The sequence below is a fragment of the Micromys minutus genome (genome assembly GCF_963924665.1).
Source record: "Micromys minutus genome assembly, chromosome: 8".
Lineage (NCBI taxonomy): Eukaryota > Metazoa > Chordata > Mammalia > Rodentia > Muridae > Micromys > Micromys minutus.
The window spans coordinates 35,825,208-35,849,010 of NC_137977.1; positions in this window are offsets into that span (position 1 = coordinate 35,825,208).

Consider the following 23,803-nt stretch of genomic DNA (forward strand, 5'->3'; position numbering starts at 1 on the left):
GACTAGATGGAGTTTTCAGTATTTACACTGCAGCATGCATAATCCCCCTGGCTGAATGTTTATATTTTTATGTAAATTCTGAAAGCTCAGCTGTCCTTTCAGAAGACAGATCCAGACAAACAGCAGAAATTTTCCCTCTGGCCTTAGATTTGACTTCTATTCTCCTGGAGATGTGAGGGAATTGTGGGGAAAGAGCTCATATGATGTAGTGGGAATGTCAGGAAATGTAATTGATTTCCCCTTGAATAGAGAGACACTGCCACAAAGCTCTTGAGATAAACCACTAAGCCTATCAAAACATTCATGTTTCAATACTGAAGGAAGAGACTTCTGGACCCTGTGCATCCTGTTCAAAATAGCATGTGGTCAATAGTACAGCAGCTGAACTTAAACTGGAACTGGAAATCCAGAAACATCAACACTACCACCACACACACACACACACACACACACACACACACACACACACACAAACTATTAGAATTTACTAAATATAGTTATAAGTAGATTTAGGGTTTTGTTGTGCTATTTTGCAGTTTTGTTTATTTTTTTGTTTTTTGTGTGTTTGTTTGTTTTTTGGTTTGAGGAAGAAGTATTGAGAATTTCAGAACAGACTGGGATGTATTGTCACAGTTTTTTTTCAAAATGAAAAGAAGAGGGAAGGAGATAGGAGAGAGTGGGAGGAGAAAGAGAAGGGGGGATGGGATGGAAAGGGGAGGGGTGGGGAAGCAATGTGCTGTTTATTATTATGGTACTTGGTGCTTAAAATTTTAAAATATGTTTATCCTAGTTAGTGTAATTTGAATTGATCAATCATGAAATCTATTCTAGCTTGAGGATTCTTATTGTAGATAAAGAGGAAGAGGTGAGGAGTAGTGAGAGAGAAAAGGAGACTGCTTAGAATAGGAGAGAGGAAGACAGGCAGAAGGAAGGGCAGGAGAAGGGGGAGGAGGAAGAACAAAAGGGGAGCAAAGGAAAGGGCAGAATAGACAGGGGAAGGAGAAAAAAAGAAGGACAGAGGAGAAAAGACAAAAGGGGAGAATAGGGAGGGACGTTGGAGAAACTTCATTTGGTGATTAAAAAGATTTTCCAGACATTTTTATTTCCCTGATCTTTATTTGTAACTGACATTTCTAACAGCTTTATTGATAACTAGGTCTTGTAACCAGAAATTATGATTTATTTACAATGTACAAGTAAATTGTTTTAGTGTGCACACAGTTGTACAATTTCACTACAGCTACTTTGAAACATCTCCACTATCCGCAAAGGAACTCGGCACATATAGGCAGTTCCTCCCTCGACACTTTTTAAGCACACAGGTATCCTGAATGAGATGAAAATTAGCATAAATTTAATCAAAGGTGTCAACTTCCATCTTGATGTCCTCTGCTGATGGCTCTGTGTCGGAGTCTCCTCCTCCTCAAGTGAAGCTTCATCTTCAAAGCAATCAGAATAATTGTAAGAGAATGGAACTAGAAGTAGGTAGCTCACAGTGTTATAACTTCTGTGTGTTCTCAGGTCCTCTGGTGCTATATGTTCTATCACACCTACACTGTGCTAGTTGCTGTTCAGTAGGATTTGATCTACAAAGGCTTGGATCATTAGCGAGTCAATAAAAGAATACAAAAGCTACACTGCCTATTAATAGTCTAGTCTTTCAATTCACAATTCAACTTGACAAATGCACCTCACTGACCCACACCAATACCCTCTCTTTCTGCATCCAGAAGTCTCCTCAGAATACCATGGGTCTTCTGATGTTCCATCATATCCATGAATCTTTTCTTAAAGAATATAAAATTTGGATTACAGTGGCTTTTGGTAAATCAAATATTCAACAGTGTGCCTGGACATCCTCAGCAATCGCCAACAGGTTTATATGGTCCTCATGATGCTGAATGGAGAAGAAGAACACGGGGGTGGGGGGGATGAATCACACATTATCTTTCCTCATAGATTTTAAAATCACATAGATGCATTCCCTTTCCTGTATGACTAAGGACAGTTTTGTGGCACCTTATATACTTCCAGAATGCCAGTTGGGCTCTTATGTGAGTACTTTTCCCCACTTGGATGGGTAAATTTTAGGATTCCATCATTTAGGTAATGTATTTCAAGCCCCAAGCCACTTGCACACACCTAATAAAGACCACCACTTTCCTGACCAAAAAATAAAGGCCACTCATAGAAGCAGAGGTATCTTATCAATGGAATCATTGCCATAATTATTATGGAAACTGGCAAAGATGTGGGTAGAAAAAAAAAAACAAAAATAAGCCTCTGAGTCCTAACATATAAGTCTTCTCTCACAAACCTGATGAGATTAGAGCTATTGGGCTCGTAAGGGGGAAAAGACATGGGATTTGATGGAAAAATAACTTCCTCTGGTTTTATTTTTAATTGATTTTTAATACCCTGAAGCCCTGTAGTATTTGATAAACTCTTGTCTTCCCACTAAAATTATGCTCAGAAAATAGCCTATATAATTACTCATAGCAATCTATCACCTGAGCCAGGGGTTACTTGGGGAAATATCATTTAATCTCTCTTTTCTTCATAATTTTATTAAGTATTTATTTTTCTTTTTATTATTATTATTTAATTTATTTATAATTCAGCCATTGTACCCCTTCGAAGTCCACCCTCCCACAGTTCCTCATCCCATTCCTTCTCCCCCTATCCCTGAGAGGATGCTCCCCCACCCACCAGCCTCAAGTCTCTAGAGGATTAGGTGCATCTTCTCCCACTGAGGCCAGACCAAACAGACCTCTGCTATATATGTGTTAGGGGACTCGACTATCTCCTGTATGCTGCCTCGTTGGTAGCTCAGTGTCTGAAAGTTCCCAGGGGTCAGGTTAGTTGAGACTGCTGTTTTTCCTATGTGGCCCCCTAACCCTTCAACTTCATCAGTCCTTCCCCTAATTCAACCATAAAGGTCTCTGACTTTAGTCCAATGGTTGGATATAAATATCTGCACTTTTCTCAGTCAGCTGCTTGTTGAGGCTCTCGGAAAACAGACATGCTAGGCTTATGTCTGTAAGCACACCATAGCATCAGGAATAGTGTTAGGCCTTTATGCCTTCTCATGAGATGGATCCCAAGTTGAGTCAGTCACTAAACCTCCTTTCCATCAGTCTCTTCTTTATTTTTGTCCCTGCAGTTTTTTTTTTTTTTTTTAGACAGGAACAATTCTGGGTCAGAAACTCTGACTGTGGTTTGGTAGCACTATTCCTCCTCTTGAGGCCCTGTCTATTTATTAGTATTGTCTATCTATTGCCACTGCTGGGCATTTTATCTAACATCACTTGCATTGAGTCCTGAGAGTTTCTCACCTCCCAGGTCTCTGATATTTTCTAGAGGGTCTCCCCAATGCCCATCCCCCTGATATTGCTTATCCTCATTCATTGTCTTGGCCCTTGGGGCTTCTCTAATGCCCCCCAGTCCATGATCCTATTCCAATTTTCCCTCCCCCTTTCCCTCTCCCACCAAGTTCTCTCCCTCACTCTGTCCCTGTGATTATTTCCTTCCCCCTTCTAAGTGGGACTGGAGCATTGTCACTTGGGCCTTTTTGCTGACCACTTTTCTAAATTCTGTAGGTTGTATCCTAGATAATGAGTGCATATCATGTATGTCCTTTTCAGTCTGGATTACCTCACTCAGGATATTTTTTAGTTCCATCGATTTCCCTGTAAAACACATAAGTGACCCCAAAAATTCTAACAGAGAACTTCTACAGCCAATAAACAACTTCAGCAAAGTGACTGAATATAAAATTAACTCAAACAAATCAGTAGTCTTCCTTTATACAAATAACAAATGGACTGAGAAAGAAAGTAGGGAAACAACACCTTTCATAATAGTCACAAATAATAGAAAATATCTTGGTGTAACTCTAACCAAACAAGTGAAAGATCTGTATGACAAGAACTTTAAATCTCTCTAAAAAGAAATAGAAAATCAAGACTCAGGACCCGCCTGCACACTGCTGAGACCCCAGAACAGCCTTGAAAGTGCTCTTCTACCTGAGCCCAGAGGGATCTTGCCACATGCCCTTCAGGTTGTCTCAGGAGAAAGAGCCTGGAGCTCCTGGAGGACAGCTAGAGTGCGCAATATGAGATCAGGTCCTTTCTGGCCCAGCGAGAGGGCCAGGTGACCACCATCGAGACTCAGGATCCACCTGCACACAGCTGAGCCGTCAGAGAAGTCTTGGAAGAGCTCTCCCACCTGAGCCCATGGAGACAGAACAGAGTCACTGCAATCAGAACTCACTACCTTACTACAAAGAAACAAACATCCAGAAGCAATATCCTTCCTGAGCCTACAGGCCCTCAGATCCACAGGAGAGACAGGCTCCAGTCAGAGAAAACAAGATCACTTGTAAGCACAGAAAACAAAATGGCAAGAGAAAAGCAAAAGAACCTAAGCAATGGAAACCAAGACAACTAGGAAACATCAGAAGCCAGCTCTCCTACCTCAGCAAGTAGTGGAATGCCAAACACTCGAGAAAAACAAGAATTAGACTTGAAATCATACTTCATGATGATGATGATGATGATAGAGATCTTGGAGAAGCACATAAATAACTCCCTTAATCAAACTCAGAGCAGAAATCAACCAAATAGAGACAAAAAGAACTATACAAAGAATCAACAAAACGAAGAGCTGTTTTTTTTGAGAAAATCAACAAGATTGATAAACCCTTAGCCAGACTAACTAGAGAGCACAGAGAGGGTATCCAAATTAACAAAATCAGAAATGAAAGGGGAGACATAACAACAAAAACTGAGGGAATTCAAGAAATCATCAGATCCTACTACAAAAGCCTATACTCAAGAAAACTGGAAAATCTAGAGAAAATAAATACATTTCTAGACAGATACAAGATACCAAAGTTAAATCAGGATCAGATAAACCATCTAAACAGTCCCTTAACACCTAAAATCAGTCATCAAAAGGATCCAAAGCAAAAAAGGCCCAGGACCAGATGGGTTTAGGGGAGAATTCTATCAGGCTTTTATAGAAGATCTAATACCTATACTCTCCAAACTATTCCACAAAATAGAAACAGAAGGAACACTACCCAACTCATTCTTCAAACAATTACACTCATACCTAAACCACACAAAGACACTACAAAGAAAGAACTTTAGACCAATTTCTCTCATGAACATTAATGCAAAAATACTTAATAAAATTCTTGCAAACCAAATCTGAGAACACATCAAAACAATCATCCACCATGATCAAGTAGGATTTATCTCAAGGATTCAGGGATGGTTCAGTATATGGAAATCCATCAACATAAAACACCATATAAACAAACTCAAAGAAAAAAACCACATGATCCTCTCACTATATGCTGAGAAAACATTTGACAGAATTCAACAGCCCTTCATAATAAAAGTCTTGGAAAGATCAGGAATCCGAGGCCCATATCTTTCATAGTAAAAACAATATACAGCAAACCAGTAGCCAACATCAAACTAAATGGAGAGAAACTTGAAGCAATCCCATTAAAATCAAGGACTAGACAATGTTTCCCCCTGTCCCCCTACCTATTCAATATAGTACTGGAAGTCCTGGCCAGAGCAATTAGACAACAAAAAGAAATCAAAGGGATTCACATTGGAAAGGAAGAAGTCAAAAATCTCACTATTTGCTGATGATATGATTGTATACCTAGGTGACCCCAAAAATTCCACCAGAGAACTTTTACAACTAATGAACAACTTCAGCAAAGTGGCTGACTATAAAATGAATCAAATGTCTTCCTCTATGCAATGGATAAACAGGCTGAGAAAGAAATTAGGGAATGGACACCCTCTACAATAGTCACAAAGACTATAAAATACCTTGGGGTGACCGTGACCAAGCAAGTGAAGGATCTGTATGACAAGAACTTTAAGACTCTGAAAAAGGAAATTGAAGATGGAAAGATCTCCCATGCTTATGGATTGGCAGGATCAACATTGTAAAAATGGCCATCTTGCCAAAAGTAATCTACAGATTCAATGCAATCCCTATCACAATTCCAACTCAATTCTTCATGGAGTTGGAAAAAGCAATTTGCAAATTTATCTGGAATAAAAAAAAAAAACTTAGAATAGTGAAATCTATACTAAAGACTAAAAATCACCATCCCTGATCTCAAGCTATATTACAAAGAAATTGTAATAACAACTGCATGGTCTTGGTACAGAGATAGGCAGGTAGATCAATGGAGCAGAACTGAGGACCCAGAAATGAATTCATACATCTATGGTCACTTGATCTTTGACAAAAGAACTAAAACCATTCAATCGAAAAATGACAGCCTCTTCAACAAATGGTGTTGATTCAACTGGCAATCAGCATACAGAAGAATGCAAATTGATCATTTCCTATCTCCTTGTACAAAACTCAAGTCCAAGTATATCAAATATCTCCACATAAAACCAGGTACACAGAAACTATTAGAAGAGAAAGTAGGGAAGAGCTTATAACACATAGACACAGGGGAAAATTTCCTGAACAGAACAGGCCTATGATCTGAGATCAAGAGTCGACAAATGGGACCTTGAGAAATTACAAAGCTTCTGTGAAGCAAAGAACACTGTTAAGAAGACAAAACAGCAGCCAACCAATTGGAAAAGGATCTTTACCAATTTTACATTTGATAGAGGGCTAGTATCCAATATATACAAAGAACTCAGGAAGCTAGACTATAGAGAATCAAATAATCCTATTTTAAAATGGGGTACAAATCTAAACAAAAAATTATCAGCTGAGGAATATCAAATGGCTGAGAAGCACCTAAGGAAATGCTTGACATTCCTAGTCATCAGGGAAATGCAAATCAAAGTAACCTCACACCAGTCACAATAGCTAAGATAAATAACTCAGGTGACAGAAGATGCTGGCTAGGATGTGGAGAAAGAGCAACACCCCTCCACTGTTGGTGGGGTTGTAAGGTGGTACAACTACTCTGAAAATCAGTCTAGTGGTGCCTCAGAAAATTGGACATAGTACTATCTGAAAACCCAACTATTCCACTCCTGGGCTTATACCCCAAAGATGTTCCAACATATAACAAGAACACATGCTCCATCATGTTTATATCAACCCTATTTACAATAGCCAGAAGCTGGAAAGAACCCAGATGTCTATCAACAGATGAATGGATACAGAACGTGTGGTACATTTGCACAATGGAGTAATACTAAGCTATCAAAAACAATGACTTCATGAAATTCCTAGACAAATGGATGTAACTAGAGACTATCATCTTGTGTGAGATAACCCAGTCACAAAAGAACACATATGGTATGTACTCACTGATAGCCCCAGAAAGCTCTGAATATCGAATACCCAAGAAAAAATTATGAATTCACAGACATTATGAAGCTCAAAAAGAAGGAAGGCCCAAATAGGGATGCATCAGTCCTTAGAAAAGAGAACAAAACTCTCATGGGAGGGAATGCAAGGTCGACTAGAGGAACATGGATTGAAGAAAAGATCACTCAGAAGCTGCCTCACCTTGGGATTTACCACATATGCAGTCACCAAATCCAAGCACTATAGCTGATCCCAAAAAGTACTTACTGGCAGAAACCAGACTGAGATGTACCCTCAGGGACTATGCTAGAGTCATATAGATACAGCTGAGCATGCTTGCAGCTAACCATAGGTCTGAACTCAAGGACCCCAATAAGGTTGCTAAAGGAAGGACCTAAGGAGCAGAAAGGAGCTGCAGCCTCCTGGGAAGATAACAACATTATCAACCAACCAAACCCTCCAAAACTCCCATGGAGTAAAACACCAACCATTTTGCACACTTTGAGAGACCTATTGATCCAGTTGCATATGTGGCTAAAGATAGCAGTGTCTGGCACCAGTGTGAGAAGAGGCTTTTGTTCCAGGGAGGGCATGTTTTCCCAATGTAGGGGAATGCCAAGGCAATGGGGTGAAGAGGGTGATCAGGAGGGGTGCACCTTTGTGAAGGCAAATGAGTGGGAGAGGGGAGGGTAGCAGGGCGGGGTAAAGGAATAACATCTCAAATGTAAATAAAGAGGATCTAATAAAAATGTAAAAATTTTGAAAAAAAAATAGAAAGAAATAGAAGACCTTAGAGGATGGAAAGACCCACCATGCTCATGGATTGGTAGGATTAAGACAGTAAAACTGGCCATCCTACTCAAAGGAATCTATGGATTCAACTCAATCCCCATCAAAATTCCAACACAATTTTTTTGCAGACATGAAAATAACAGTTCAATTTCATGTGAAAAAACAAAAAATAATAATTAGGATAGAAAAACAATTTTTAACAATAAAAGAACTTCCAGAGAAATAACTATCACTGACCTCAAGCTATATTACAAAGTAATAGTGATTAAAAACTTGTGACAGATTGGTCAATGGAATCAAGCTGAAGAAAAAAACCCCACATACTTATGGACACTGGATCTTTGACAAAGAAGCCAAAAGTATACAATGGAAAAAATAAAGCATCTTCAATAAATGGTGCTGGTCTAACTGTATGTTGTAAAATGAAAATAAATCCATATTTATCACATTGCACAAAGCTCAAGTCCAAGTGGATCAAGCAACTCCAAATAAAACCAGACACACTGAATCTAATAGAAGAGAAAGTGGAAAAGAGCCTCCAACTCATTGGCACAGGGGGAAATTTCCTGAACAGAACACCAATAGCTCAGGCTCTAAGATCAACAATTGATAAATGGGACTTCACGAATTTGAAAAGCTTCTGTAAGGCAAAAGACACAGTCAATAGGACAAATAGGCAACCAACAGATTGGAAAAAAAAAAAAAAAAAACTTCACTAAACCCACATTCGATGGGACTAATATCCAAATATATTAAAAAAAAAAAAAAAAAACAAATAACCCAATTCTTAAAATGGAGTACACAGCTAAACAGAGAATTCACAACAGAGGAATCTCGAATGACTAAGAAGCACCTAAAGAAATACTCAATGTCCTTAGTCATCAGGGAAATGCAAACCAAAATCACTCTGAGATTCCACCTTAGCAAATCAGAATGGCTAAAATCAGAACCTCATGTGACAACACATGTTGGCAGGGATGTGGAGAAAGACAAACACTCCTCCATTGCTGGTAGGATTTCAAATTGGTAAAACCACTCTAGAAATAAATCTGGAGGTCCTCAGAAAATTAGAAATAGATCTACCTGAAGATCCAGCTATACCACTCTTAGACATATACTCAAGAGATACCCACCATGCCAAGGAATGCATGCTTCACTATGTTCATAGCAGCCTTATCTGTGAAGAATGGATACAGAAAATGTGGTTCATTCACACAATGGAATACTAACCAACTATCTTCTAATTTCAAAAAACAAGTTTCTATATTCAATTTTTCTCTACAATTTCTGTGTGTATGGGTGTGTGTGTGTGTGTGTGTGTGTGTGTGTGTGTGTGTGTGTGTGTGTGTGTGCTCGCACACGCATGCACTTTAATATAAATTAAAAATGTAAAAGCAAGCAAAGAATATTGTGCCTGTAATCCCAGCAGTATTCCTTATAGAAACAAGGATACTGAAAGTCCAAGGCCATCTTAAGCTACATAATTGAGCCTTGTTTCTAAAACAAAAGCAAAAACTAAATAAGCAAATAAAATATTTGAAATGCACGTATAGGAGCAGGCTGAGAATTGTAGAAACTGTTCAAGAGGACTGGTTTTGAGACCTTTATTCTTCTCCTGTTTCAAATCATCCATATCTTGAAGTCTCCGACTCCCAAGCATTAGAATTTATTGCTTGGATGAGAAAAGAGCAACTGCTAAAACTAAATTCAGCTTGAGATAAACAATGGGCTTGGCATCCAAGTTAGCTTCTTTTTACTTAATGTTTTAGTGGCTTTTGATAATGCAAGAATATACCTGAAGTGTGTTTATATATTTATATCATATATAAATAATATATACTAAATAATAAATCTTTCTACAGATTTCCAAACTCTGGAGTCACCTTGTGAAGTGTACAAATTAATCAGAATATGATAGGCAATTGAAATACATTCCTTGGATGCTCAAGCAGTGTAAATATGAGTTAAATATCATATATGGCCTTAATGCCATAGTTTGTCTTAATAAAATGTGCTTTAGGAACCCAACTGATATTATGATCTGAAACCACTGGCAAATTTACAGGGGAAACAATGATATTTTTGCCATCAATTTACACACCCTTTAAGAGGCAACAGTTATTCATGTCGTTTCTGAGTGCCTCCTTGTCCTGTCTTTCATTTGCATAGCCTAAACTTACAGTTTAAGATACTTTGTGGTTCGGATGCTCCCAACAATCTTACAGCTCAGCATTGCTATTTTCCAGCATGCATGCTCAATCCATTCATATAAATCAAATTTCTGTAATTTGTAACTTCTCTTTCAAAACTAGCTTACATTAGACATCATATCAAAATAGAGCATTAAGTTAGTTTTGATGACTGATACATTACGAAGCTCTTTAAAACTGTTTTCATACATATTCTAGCTAAAGACACAGAGAGCAGAGATGTTCACAATTCCAGTGTTAGGAAGAATTCGAAGAAGGAGGCCAACTACCAAAGTTTCAGAACACAAACCAATTAATCACTCAGACTTCAAACTCTGAGGATGATTACAGCTCATATTTCATTTTCAATTGCATGAAACATTGGTTGTATTGTTATCAGTTACTCTGATAACTTTTCCAAGTACTGAGTCTTTTGATTTTCCAGCCAACAAAGTCATACTTTTCTTCCCACAAACCAAGTACCAAAACCAATAAAGTACATCCTGAATTTCTCTTCCTTGATGCCTAGTTTACAACTTTTTCCTTTCATAGACCTAAAACAATTCATCAATCTGACCTGCCCAGTTCAGCCTTTGCTAACTAGTTAAAGAAGGGTGCTTATGCTTCTGCGGTCCAACATTGACTAGAATATTCTGGGCAGATGGCCAATCTGGGGTTTTTTAGAAATCTTGATTCCTGGAAGGGGCAGCCCCATGTCTCCACCATGTCAGCAAAGGGAGGATCCAAGCAAAAGTTTAATATATTTACACAAGATGATCCTTTCAAAAGAGAGGTGTTGGCTCAGGATCAAAGCACAGTCACAACTAAAGACCCACAGTCTTGAAGTTTCAAAACAAGCCATGCTTAAGAAATCAAAAAGACTACCATGAGAAAGGGGTATTCACAAGAGATCAGTACATTGAAAAGTCAAGGGGCAGACAGCCAGAGGAAGCAAAATCAAATACACACAGTAGGCGTGAAAGAAACAGGAAGAACCACTGAGTGTCTCTTGATCTGGACCAGTTACTGAATTCTAGAATTGCCTTCTTAGGCCCAGCTATGGTTTTCTAGACTGTGCTGGCAACAATCAAGCATCATAATGCTCAGTCCCCTTGTTCTGACTAAATTCTGGAGCATCTTACCTGACTTCTGCTTCATTCAGACATTTTGAAAACCCTAGGCCAGTAGCATTTGCCTATTGAAAATATGGGGTGAAATAAAGGGCATCTGGTGGGATGGCTCAGCAGGCTAGGCATTTATACACAGACTTAACAACCCCCAGTTCACACCAAGTGGAGTGGTGGTGGGGGAGACAGGGGCAGGTGACTCCGCATAAGATGTCCTCTGACATCTGTACCTGTTTCTTCCTCCTCTTTTCTCTATTCTTCCTCCTCTTCCTCCTCTTTATCTTCCTCTCTCCCTCTCTCCTCTCTCTCTTTCCTTCTTCTCCTCCTTTCTCTGTCTCCTTCCCCTTGCTATTTCTTTCTCTCTCTTCCTTTCTTCTGTCTCTCTCCCTCTCTGCTTCCCTAAAAGAGGCAGCTGCAAACCTGAGTCAATTAAGTGTAAGTTCTATACAGAAAAACAAGTTCATCTGCATGACCCAGGAAGGAATAACTCGGGGAGACTCAGATCTCCACATTCAAGAAGTGACAGACCATAAACCTAGGTCTTGGGAACTAAATAGCTTTAATTATTCATGTTGCTTAGCTCTTAAAACTTCTGTGTTCTCAAATGCATACTAATAAATGATACCTGTCAGGAGAAGGGGATACATGCAGGTATCATTTACTGGTTACATTACTGGTAACAAAGAAAAATAAACAAATGCCATCCAGTGTTGAGACACATTTTTTTAGATGGATGAGTGATCTGGCTTTGAGCCTGAATTCACCTTGATATCAAGAACTGAGATAGATCCAGCTCTACCTAGCCCATTTCCATTGTCTCTCTGCTGCTTTGTCCCCTGTATGCTGTCCTAAAGCATGCTGGTATCAGAATCTCTGCCTAGCCCCTTTATGACATGTCTTCCTTCTGTTTCCTTTTCTCCTCTCCCTCTATATTCCTATTTCTTCCTTTTTCTCTCCCCTCTTCTCTTGCTTTACATTGCTATAATTTTATAAATATTGGCTTGTAACAAGATGTTTAATGAGAATTATAAGAAACTATAGAAGGTATAAATTAAGTGTTTTAAAAGATAATATATTGGGGAACAGATACTTCCGGCCTAAGGCCAGAGCTGGCCCACCTTCATCAGGACTGGTGGCCTACCTACAGACTGCTGGGCACACAGAGAAGCTGCAGGAGCTCTCTCACTCCTGAGTCCAAGGATGAGTCTATACCTGGTCTCCAATGACTATCATGGGAGAGAGTCCTGGGAATTTTCAGGGCAAAGGTAACTCAGGAACAAACTGTTAGGGACTAAATCCAGAGCCAGCCCACAGAATTTAAGACCCAAAAATGAACCCACACACCTATGGTCACTTGATCTTTGACAAAGGAGTTAAAAACATTCAATGAAAAAAGAACAGCCTCTTTAACAAATGGTGCTGATTCAACTGGCAGTCAGCATGCAGAAGAATGCAAATCGATCTTTTCTTATCTCCTTGTACAATGCTCAAGTCCAAGTGGATCAAAGATCTCCACATAAAACCAGCTACACTAAAACGAATAGAACAGAAAGTTGGGAAGAGCTTAGAACACATAGGCATAGGGGAAATTTTCCTAAACAGAACACCAACACATGTGCTCTAAAATCAAGAATCTACAAATGGCACCTCATGAAATTACAAAGCTTCTGTAAGGCAAAGGACACTGTCAAAATGACAAAATGGCAACCAAAAGACTGGGGAAAGGGCCAATAGAGGGCTGGTATTCAATATATACAAAATCTCAAGAACTTAGACTCTAGAGAATTAAATAATCTTATTAAAAATGGGGTACAAAGCTAAACAAAATATTTTCAACTGAGGAATATAGAATATCTGAGAAGCACCTAAAGAAATGCCCAACATTCCTAGTAATCAGGGAAATGCAAATCCAAACAACTCTAAGATTCCACCTCACACCAGTCAGAATAAAAAAGTCAGGTGATAGCAGATGCTGGTGAGGATGTGGACAAAGAGGAACACTCCTCCACTGCTGGTGGGGTTGTAAGATGGAACAACCACTCTGGAAAACAGTCAGGCAGTTCCTCAGAAAATTGGACATAGCACTACCTGAGGACCCAGTTATACCACTCCTGGGCATATACCCAAAAGAAGCTCCAACATCTAACAATGACACTTGTTCCACCATATTCATAGCAGCCTTGTTTATAATAGCCAGAAGCTAGAAATAACCCAGATGTCCGTTAACAGAGGCATGGATATAGAAAATGTGATACATTTACACAATGGAGTACTACTCAGCTATTAAAAACAATGACTACATGAAATTCCTGGGCAAATGGATGAAACTAGAAGCTATCATCCTGAGTGAGGTAACCCAGTCACAAAAGAACACTCATGGTATATACTCACTGATAAGTGGGTACTAGCCCAGAAAGCTCAGAATACTCAAAAAACAATTCACAGAACTTATGAAGCACAAAGAAAAGGAAATCCAGAAGGTAGATGCCTCAGTCCTTCTTAGAAGGGAGAACAAAACGCTCATGGGAGGAAATAGAGACAAATAGTAAAGCAGGGATTAGAGAAAAGATCATACTGAGTCTCCCTCACCAGGATCCACCCCATATGCAGCCACTAAACCCACCCACTATTGCTGATGCCAAGTAGTGCTTCCTGGCAGGAATCTGATATAGATGTCTTGTCAAAGGCTCTGCCAGAGCCATACTGATAAAGAGGAGGATGCATGCAGCTAACCACCAGAGTAAACTCGGGACCCCAATGAAAGTGCCAGAGAAAGGACTGAAGGAGCTGAAAAGGTCTGCAACCCAATGGGAAGAACAAAATTACCAACCAACCAAACCCACCACAGCTTCCAGGAAAAACACCAACCAGTGAGTTTGCATGGAGAGACACATAGCTCCAGGTGCATATGCAGCAGAGGATAGCATTCTCTGGCATCAATGAGGGGAGAGGCCTTTTGTCCAAAAAAGGGTCATTATCCCAGTGCAGGGGAATGCCAAGGCAGTGAGGTGGGAGATGGTTGTTGGAAGAGGACGCAGCTTCATGGAGGCAAAGGGAGGGGGAGAAAGGATGGCATTGGGGGAAAAGGGGAAATATCTGAAATGTAAATACAGAAAATATCTAATAAAAATTTTAAAGGAAAAATAAAAGATAATATGTAATTATAGCAAGTTATATGTAATGTATTGAAATGTAATTTTATTTCTTTTTTATTGGATATATTTATTTATTTACATTTAAATGTTATCCCTTTTCCCGGTTTCACCTCCATAAACCCCCATCCCATCCTCCCTTCCCCTGATTCCATGGGCGTGCCTCCCTACCCACCAACCTCCCCTCCCTGACATTCCCCTACACTGGGGCAACAAGCCTTGGCAAGACCAAGGACTTCTCTTCCCACTAGTGCCCAACAAGGCTATCCTCTGCTACATATGAAGCCAAAGCCATGTGTCCATCCATGTGTACTCTTCGGATAGTGGTTTAGTCCCTGAGAGCTCTGGTTGGTTGGTATTGTTGTTCTTATGTGGTTGCAAGCCCCCTCAGCTCCTTCAGTCCTTTCTTTAATTCCTCCATTGGGGATACCGTTTTCAGTTCAATGGTTGGCTGTGAGCATTCACCTCTATATTTGTCATGATCTGGCAGAGCCTCTTAGGAGGCAGCTATATCAGGTTTTTGGCATCAGCAATATTGTCTGGATTTGGTGGCTGTATTTGGACTGGATCTGCAGGTGGGGCAGTCTCTGAATGGCCTTTGCTTCAATCTCTACTTCAAACTTTGTCTATGTGTTTCCTCCTGTGAATGTTATGGTTCCCCCTCTAAGAAGGACTGAAGCATCTACACTTTGATCTTCCTTCTTCTTGATCTTCATGTGGTCTGTGAATTGTATCTTGGGTATTCTGAGCTTTGGGGCTATTAGCCACCTATCAGTGAGTACATACTATGGGTGTTTTTTGTGATTGGGTTACCTCACTCTGGATAATATTGTCTAGATCCACCCATTTGCCTAAGAATTTCATGAAATCGTTGTTTTTAATAGCTAAGTAGTAATCCATTGTGTAAATATACTACAATTTCTGTATCCATTCCTCTGCTGAAGGACATCTGGGTTCTCTCCAGCTTTTGGCTATTATAAATAAGGCTGCTATGAACAAGGTGGAGCACATGTCCGTGTTATATGTTGGAGCATCTTTTGGGTATATGCCCAGGAGTGGTATAGTTGGGTCCTCAGGTAGTACTATGTCCAATTTTCTGAAGAACACTAAAACTGTTTTCCAGAGTGGTTGTACAAGCTTACAACCCCGCCAACAATGGAGATGTGTTCCTCTTTCTCTACATTCTCTCCAGCATCTGCTGTTACCTGCGATTTTTTTATCTTAGCCATGAAATGTAATTTTAAACTACTAAATTACATTATGTCCCCACTCACCATCCATGGAACATCTTCCTTTTATTCAGCTCAGGAGCAGTGAAGTGAGAATCACCCTTAGAAAGGAATAGCATCCCACCTACAACCCAGAGAGGATATGCAAATCACACCTGTCACAGACTGTCCTCTCAGAGGCCAACCAGAGCAAACCACCCAGCTTTCTTTCACTCATTTTTTTTTCACTCATTCCTGTTGCCTTCAGGCTTGGGAAACTGTCCTATTTATTTAATAATCAATTTTTTAAACATTTGAGTCTTTGACATAGCTAAGATTCATTTTGACATTTGGCATGAAGTGGAAAGAAACTAATTTCTCTAATAATAATTGGTTTTCTTTAAAAACTAATCTGCAAGATTCTTATTTGTTCATAATATTTCATTAACATCTTTTAAGCCTTATGGTGTGAGGTCATATGCCTATGAAATAATAGTGTGTCATACCTAGGTTTCTATTGCTATGATAAAACACTGTAACCAAAACAACTTAGAAAGGGAAGTACTAATCTCGGTTTCCAGTTAATTCCACATCACAGTATATCGTGATGGCAATTCAGAGCAGGAATCTGGAGGCTGAAGCTGATGCAGAAGCTATGCAGGATTGCTACTAACTGGCTTGCTCCTCATGGCTTTCGTATAGCACCCCGAACTTTCACCCCATGTGCACAGTAAGCTGGGACATCCCACATCAATCATCAATTAAGAAAGTATACCACAAGCTTTCCCACAGTCCAGTCTAGTGGGGGTACTTTCTCAATTGTGATTCCCTCTTCCAAAATGATGTTAGCTTGAATCAAGTTGAAATAAAACTAGTCAGCACAGTATGATTTAAAGATCCCCTTTCCCTTACATGACTTAACAATAAGAACAATTGGAGGAGGAAAGTTTCCTTCAGGACTAACATCTCATGATTAATAGAATGTATCATTATGACTAGCAAGAAGAATAAAGAATCATATCCTCATGGGGAATTGTGCTTTTTCTCACTAACACCAGGCAAGTTGCCATAAACCGAAGCCAGAAAGCTATCATTTGATATCTGGGTTTTGTGGTCTCATACAGAACTCAGTCCAGGTGTCTGTGCTGCTGACACACAGAGGCATTCGCTCTGCAGCACTTTTGTTCTTTGGAAGGGACACACAGTGGATCCTCGTGTGTAGGTTTTGTTTGCACTGTTTAATTTTTTTTTTTTTTTTTTTTTTTTTTTTTTTTTTTTGTAATCTACAGTTTAAAAGAGACAAATCAAATTCTGTCCAGGGAAGTTGTACTCGGCCACAACATGGTACTAATTTCAGGTAGACGGACCAGTGGTCATCCGTCAAGATCCTCCCACTAAGAAGACTTTTACTGCCTAGGTTTACCAAAATGCAACAGGATGTTTGAGGACCAAGAACGTAAAACTATGCTACCAGTCTGAAAAAGATTAGCCATCAGAAAAAACAAAATGTGTATCACAGAGAAAAGAGAGCTTCAGAATTTGCAGGTATTAAATGAGGTTGCCAACATTGTTTTTTTTATTCTTACTAGAAACATCACACTCTCTGGCAGGAAGACTAGTCAGAAAAATAGTCTTTGACTTTTAACAAATTCCCCTGGGTAGTTGAAACAAAGGTTACCAAACACAAAGTCATGATGCTAACTGTGCTGAAAGAATGTGAAATCATTGTAGTTTCAAAATGTGAGCTTCCTCTTGGTTTTTTTTTTTTTTTTTTAACTAGCTACCAGCTATATCTAGACACAAAATTATGTCCAAGTAGTTCCTACCAAGATCTCCAAATTGCTTGGCCAATCACCACTTTAACTCTTCCATCTTCCTTCCTTCTTGGTCCCTTTCTGTACCTTGAATCAAACACCCTCTCCATACTTCACCTGGAAGAACTCTTTGGAATGCTCTGAAATTCTAAGAATACTAAGAATACTTAGGAAGCATATTTGTATCACATTTTTATGTATACAAAAAATGCTTTGGGATTAATCAGTTAATGCAGGATTATGGTAGAAGATCTTGCCTCAAGTCATATACATTTTATTAGTAAGTTGTCTTGTGCTGTTCAGGCTTGTTAAAAACAGACCCTGAGAGTGAGGAGTTTCTCCGTGGCTCAAGCATGTTCTTGTACAGTGTCTACCTAAACCTCTTGTCCTAAGTCAGACACCGCCACGAGAAGGGTGAAAACAGAAAGCAGCTAAAGTAAGGGCTTTAAAGGTCTGTGTCCAAGAGAACAACCAGAAGTAAATAGCCCCACAACCAACACTGTCCTTCTCACGATACAAAAATGCCTACAACGGACCTAAGAAGCTCATCATTCATTCAACTGAGACCTCCAGCTGAATGACTCAACTTCCCCGGTTGCTTTCTACTGGGTGTCTGCAAGGCCATGATCTGATGGCATCCACAGTCTTTGTTCTCCCAGTCAGCCTGCTCCCCTCATCTCTGCAGATGTTAAAAATTCAGGATACAGTGATGCTTTGCCATCTGCTGCTCCTGTCTGTCTCCTGTTTGCTGTTTGTTCTTTTACTGTTGCTTGCTCTGTACTTAATAAGCCCACTTATTTGAAACTGCAAGCATGGCTAGTGTAAACCAATCTTCAGACCTTTCAGAATGCCATAATATGAACACCAGTCCCAAAAGCTTAAAGAGAACTGAATCTCTTATAAGAGAAAGATGCTCTGTAAAACTCAAACTCACAGAATGGATAAAATGTGTCGTTATTGGTCCTGCAAGACTGGGGTGGGGTGGGTATTATTTCTTGCAATCTTACTGCCAGTTTCCTTTACATAAAATTTTCCCTTGGAACATTGCAAACATATTTACATTTACGCACACACAAAATCAAGTGATGAGTAACTTTTCACATAGGGGCAACTGTCCGTGGTGAGCCACCCTCCCCATGTGTTCATCTTCAGACTGTATCACTCGAATTATGGCATGCTAAACATCCAAGACACACCACTTTCTAAAGGATGGTTCATCTTGGAGGCAGGTTTGGTGGGAAAGTCCTGGTCAGCTGAACATCTACCACAGAGTAGAAGATGGTGGCAGGAGGAGGCAGCTCAGTCATCTTCCATGTTTGGATAACTAGTAAAATTCAAGGTTGTCACCTCTTACCACCCAGGGTGTTGAGTCTACAGCTTGATACTGCAGAGCAAGATCAACTCAAAACCTTCATTCACATAAGCAGAAGTAACTGAACACTGAAGGCCAGCATTGCTAAGTGCAAGTGGGCTTAGAAAATGAGTAGGTTCTCCGTGGACAAATGCATCATTCTTAAGGGAATTCAATGACAGTGTTCTGGTGGAAGTCAATGTCTTAACTCAGCACAATACAATGTATTAATGGTACTGTAAGTCTAATGATCGAACAGAGAATCTAATAACTTCATTATTATTTGTCATTTTGGATGGGAAACCTGGGAATTTAGCCAATATACATAAGGCCAGAGGAGGATTCAGGATTCATGAGGTAGAAAGCAAGTTATATTACAAGAAGTCTACCTTTCTGGATTTCACCTAGAAATAGATAAGGTTATATTTAGCATAACAGTTTACCTTTCAATAATTGCAGTGCAGGACCACATGGCTAGTTACAGTAAATCACAAGACATGGTGTGTGTGGGCTTCAGAACACAGCACAAGAGATGTAATAGTCAACACCTCTCAATAAACAATCAAAGATAGTGCCTGCTCTTGAGAGCTACTGACTTGGGGAATGTAGAGGTGAGCAACCAGAATACAAGAAAAGGCAATGTACCTGGGGCCGGGGAGGTCCAGGGGAAGAAAGCATATTTACATAGCTGGCTTTTAGAATCTGAAGGTAGTCCACTCAACTTCACTTTTCAAGTGCATCATCTAGATTTAAAGAAATATCAATTACTCATAAACTGCATTGCTGGTGTGGTCTCTTGTTTCAGGCCCCTCCCAAGACTCTGATCCTCTTTAGCATCTGAGTGATGCTGGATGAATAGATGAAGACCATGGTCCTTCATTCTCTTTTCAGATCTGGAATTGGAAGGTTTGTGTGTTTAAAGATCAGGGGCATAAAAGAAGCAACATGCAGACTCAAAGTATACGGTGTGATGTTTCTCAAATCAATATTCATTTTCACAACCAGGAATCCATAAAGAGAGAACAAACCATGGAAAAACAAAAAATTTTACAGTTATTGAGATGACACAAGTTGCTGGATATAAAAACCAAACAATGAATTTTAAGGGCCAACAAATTAAAGGTAGCCCAGACATTGAGAAGGGATATTTTATTTAAAAAAAAAAAAAATGGTAGCAAACCAAAAAAGAACACCAGATCTTCAATAACTAGAGCAATTATTTGAAGTCATAGAAGTTGTGTTTTAATAGTTGTCTGTCTGCACTCTCCACCACTGCATTAATACTGACCATGTTAGCTTCCTAGGAGAAGGTGCTATGGGGAACCCTTGTTGACACCTGGGGAAGCACCTACACCTACATTGTCTACTGAAATCACAAAATCTACACCTGTTGGATAGAACATACCATACAAATTCTACAGTTTCTATTCAAAGTGGAAATATTTAGAAGTGAGCAAGATGATATCCTATAGCACAGCATCTGTCAAACCCCATCTGACACGTAAGGAATTTAAATCTGATATGTCATACAAGCCCCAGCTCAAGAGACCATTGCCATGTGTCCTTTATGTGCACAACAAACACAAGCAATGAAAGACGTTTTTATGTTTCAGTCTTTAAATAAATTATCTAGATGAGTGAACATCTACTGTTCTCATAGTTCCAGTTCTGTGACAACACAGACACTTACTTTTGAAAACAATTTCCACTAAGGATGAGCCTAGAGAAGGAAAGCACAGAACTCCCCATCAGCAAACCCCAGCCAAGAATTTCAGCAGCTCCAGTGGTGATGACCTTAATCTAGGGTCAATTCACCTATTATAAAAGTGAGACGATAAGGCTGGGGTGTTTGTTACTCTACTGTTTCAGTGATAAAGCACCATGGCAAAGGTAACATATGGGACAAAGAATTTATGTGGGTTTAGAGTCTATGAGGGCAGAGACGTACCAGTAGACACAGCAGGGAAGCAAGGCAGGAAGTGCCTGGCATTGCAGCTCTAAAACTAAGCCTGAAAACACATCTTGAGCTAACAGCAGGAAGCTGGTACAGTGAGTGAACTTCAAGTGGAAGGACATTAAGGTCTTCATCCAGTCCCCAGTGACACATTTGTCCCCACCTCCTAAACCTTCTCTAACAGCACTGTGGGGACCAAGTGCTAACATGCCCAAGACTATGGAGGCTGTTTCTCATCCAAACTGCCACCACTAGTTTTTAAGCAAATTGCTGTCTTCTGGATAATACAAACGTCTTAGCTGGCTTAATGGCAGTATGTACAATTTTTAATATGCATAAGCAATACTAATAATTTTGTCCCTATCACTGGGTGTTACTCATTGAGATGGGAGATACCTTTTAGGACAACCATTTTTAATACTCAAATAGAACTAACAGAATCCCTACACTGTTTACAAGCCACACCCTCAGCCATTTAGATCAACCAGGGAATCCCAAATTGGCGATTGGCTTACAACTGACCAAAGGCATAAGGGAAGGATCTCATTTTACCCTTGTTCTCCAACCATGGTGTTTCTGATAATTCCTATTTTATGACAGTTTCTCCCTCCAACTCCTGACAGTAGGCTCCTCTGTTTTGTTCTGAAGCTCATGTTTGAGGTTCATGGTTCCTGGTCTCTTTTAAGAATTTCACTTTCTGCCAATCTTCAAACATGAAAGAAAGGGGATGTGGTGTCCATGGCCTTGTCTTCCTTACTACCCAGAGACTTTTCTACACTCATCTCCTTAATCCTCCTCTTCCTAGAAGTACACAGAACTACTTTGTGTTTATTCTCTGTAAATCAGATTTGCATTCCTTCAAACAATTGTTGGACTATGTGTCACACAACTCCACATCCTTGTCATTTCTAAGAATTTGCAACCTTGTTAATTTAAGTCTCTGAGTCCTCAATACTGTGGGATCTTAATACTTAATGGTGGTTCTTAAACAAAAATCCCATAAAACATCATCTGGGAAAACCTTAGCAATGCAACAAAATAAACTTCAGCGGATTCTTTTGTTTAATTTCATATAAACTATTCTGTACCAGTAATATTCAATATGTCCTTTTTCCAATTCTATAAAGAAAAGTGAATAACACAACTTTTAGGACTGGAGTGAGCTATAATGTGAGAAATATATTTCATTGTGTGCTTCTGTACATGTGTATGTGTTGGGGTGTGGAGGTGTGTTTGTGAGTGTATATGTGCATGTTTGTATATGTGTATATGTGAGTAAATGTGTATATGTGTGTACATGTTAATTATGTACGTGTAATATATATGTATATGTATATGACACACAAATCAATGAAGAAAGAACACAGTCAAGAATAAATTAATACCATAGACAAGAAAGGAATGTGGTATCATAATATCACACTGTTTCATTTCATGCATGGAAGAGCAAGGCAGCGGACTTGAGAATTTCCCCAAGGGTTGGACTCATTATGATCACCTGATTTCTTATCATGTCTTCTCCCCAATAAGCCACAGCTTACATTTTATAATGTTCCAAGCATAACAAGATCAAAATGGTAAGAAGGCCTTTAAGAACTGGAGGCCTCATTTGAAGGGCTTTTCTTCTCTCACACACTGTCCCTCCACACTCTCCCCTTAGCATCCTGCATGCAGGTGGAAGCAGACATTTGAAAAAAGGGGGTGAGGAAGGAAAGCTCACACCTCTCCACAGAGCTCAGAAGGACTCAAACCACTCTCCCCACGGGAGAAAAGACAGCTGCTGAGAGAGCAAAGCTTTAATTCAATATCCTGGAGTTTCAGAGTCATGAAATCACCAGAGGAGGAGAAAGGGGCTGTGCTTTAAATCACATTTGGAAATACAAGCCTGGGTGTGAAACATTAAAATTAGAAAAAGGGATGACAGATAAAAGGTTAACAGAAAATACAGGAATTATTTTACTACAAAATTCTCTAAAGTACTCTAGTTAAATATAGTGATGATATTTTTCCATGTAACTAATTTTCAAATTTTGCTAAGGAGATATGTTTAAATATTCATGTGTGTGTGTGCGTGTGTGTGTGTGTGTGTGAGAGAGAGAGAGAGAGAGAGAGAGAGACAGAGAGACAGACAGAGAGAGAGCATAGGTGTGTATATTTGTGTATGATTATATCTCTGTGTGTTTACTGAGAAAGGGACACACAGAAGACATTTCTAAATTGAAGATTAGGCTTTCCTTTTAAAGATTAATTTATTTTACCCCCCCCTCTCTCTCTACCTGTGTGTGTGAGAGAGAGAGAGAGAAGATAGAGAGGGAGATAGAGAGAGATAGAGAGAGAGAGCAAGAGAGGGAGAGAGATCATGTGCTCCATGTGTGCTGGTACCATTTTTGGGTCATAAGAAGACAGTGGATTTCCTGGAACTGAAATTACAGGCTGTTAGGAGCCACCTAATGTAAGTGCAGAGAACAAACTGGGGTTCAATGCAAGAACAGTAAGCATTCTTACCTGCAGAGCCATCTGAAAGCTTAGCTTATATAGAAAGGAAAAATAAATCATTTTTGGAACTCATGAATGTTTTTCCTTGTTTAAAAATTTCATCAATTATTATAACTACACCAAGAGATTCATAATTGTGCCTTTATTCTATGTAGCTATAAATATCTATCACCATATCACAACTATATATAGTTACTTGTAATCACTTATAAGCGAATGTGTCTGTGTGTACATCCATGCATGCATGCAACTAAATGTGATTGCAAATGTACTTACAAACTAAGAAGATAGTGAATGTTTGGATTTGGTTATACTCATGTTCTGACTTGGAGAATGGCACACCACAAGATAGGTGGACCTGCGACTAGCCCTTTGATTAGTTTTATCGAATCCAAGATTGAAT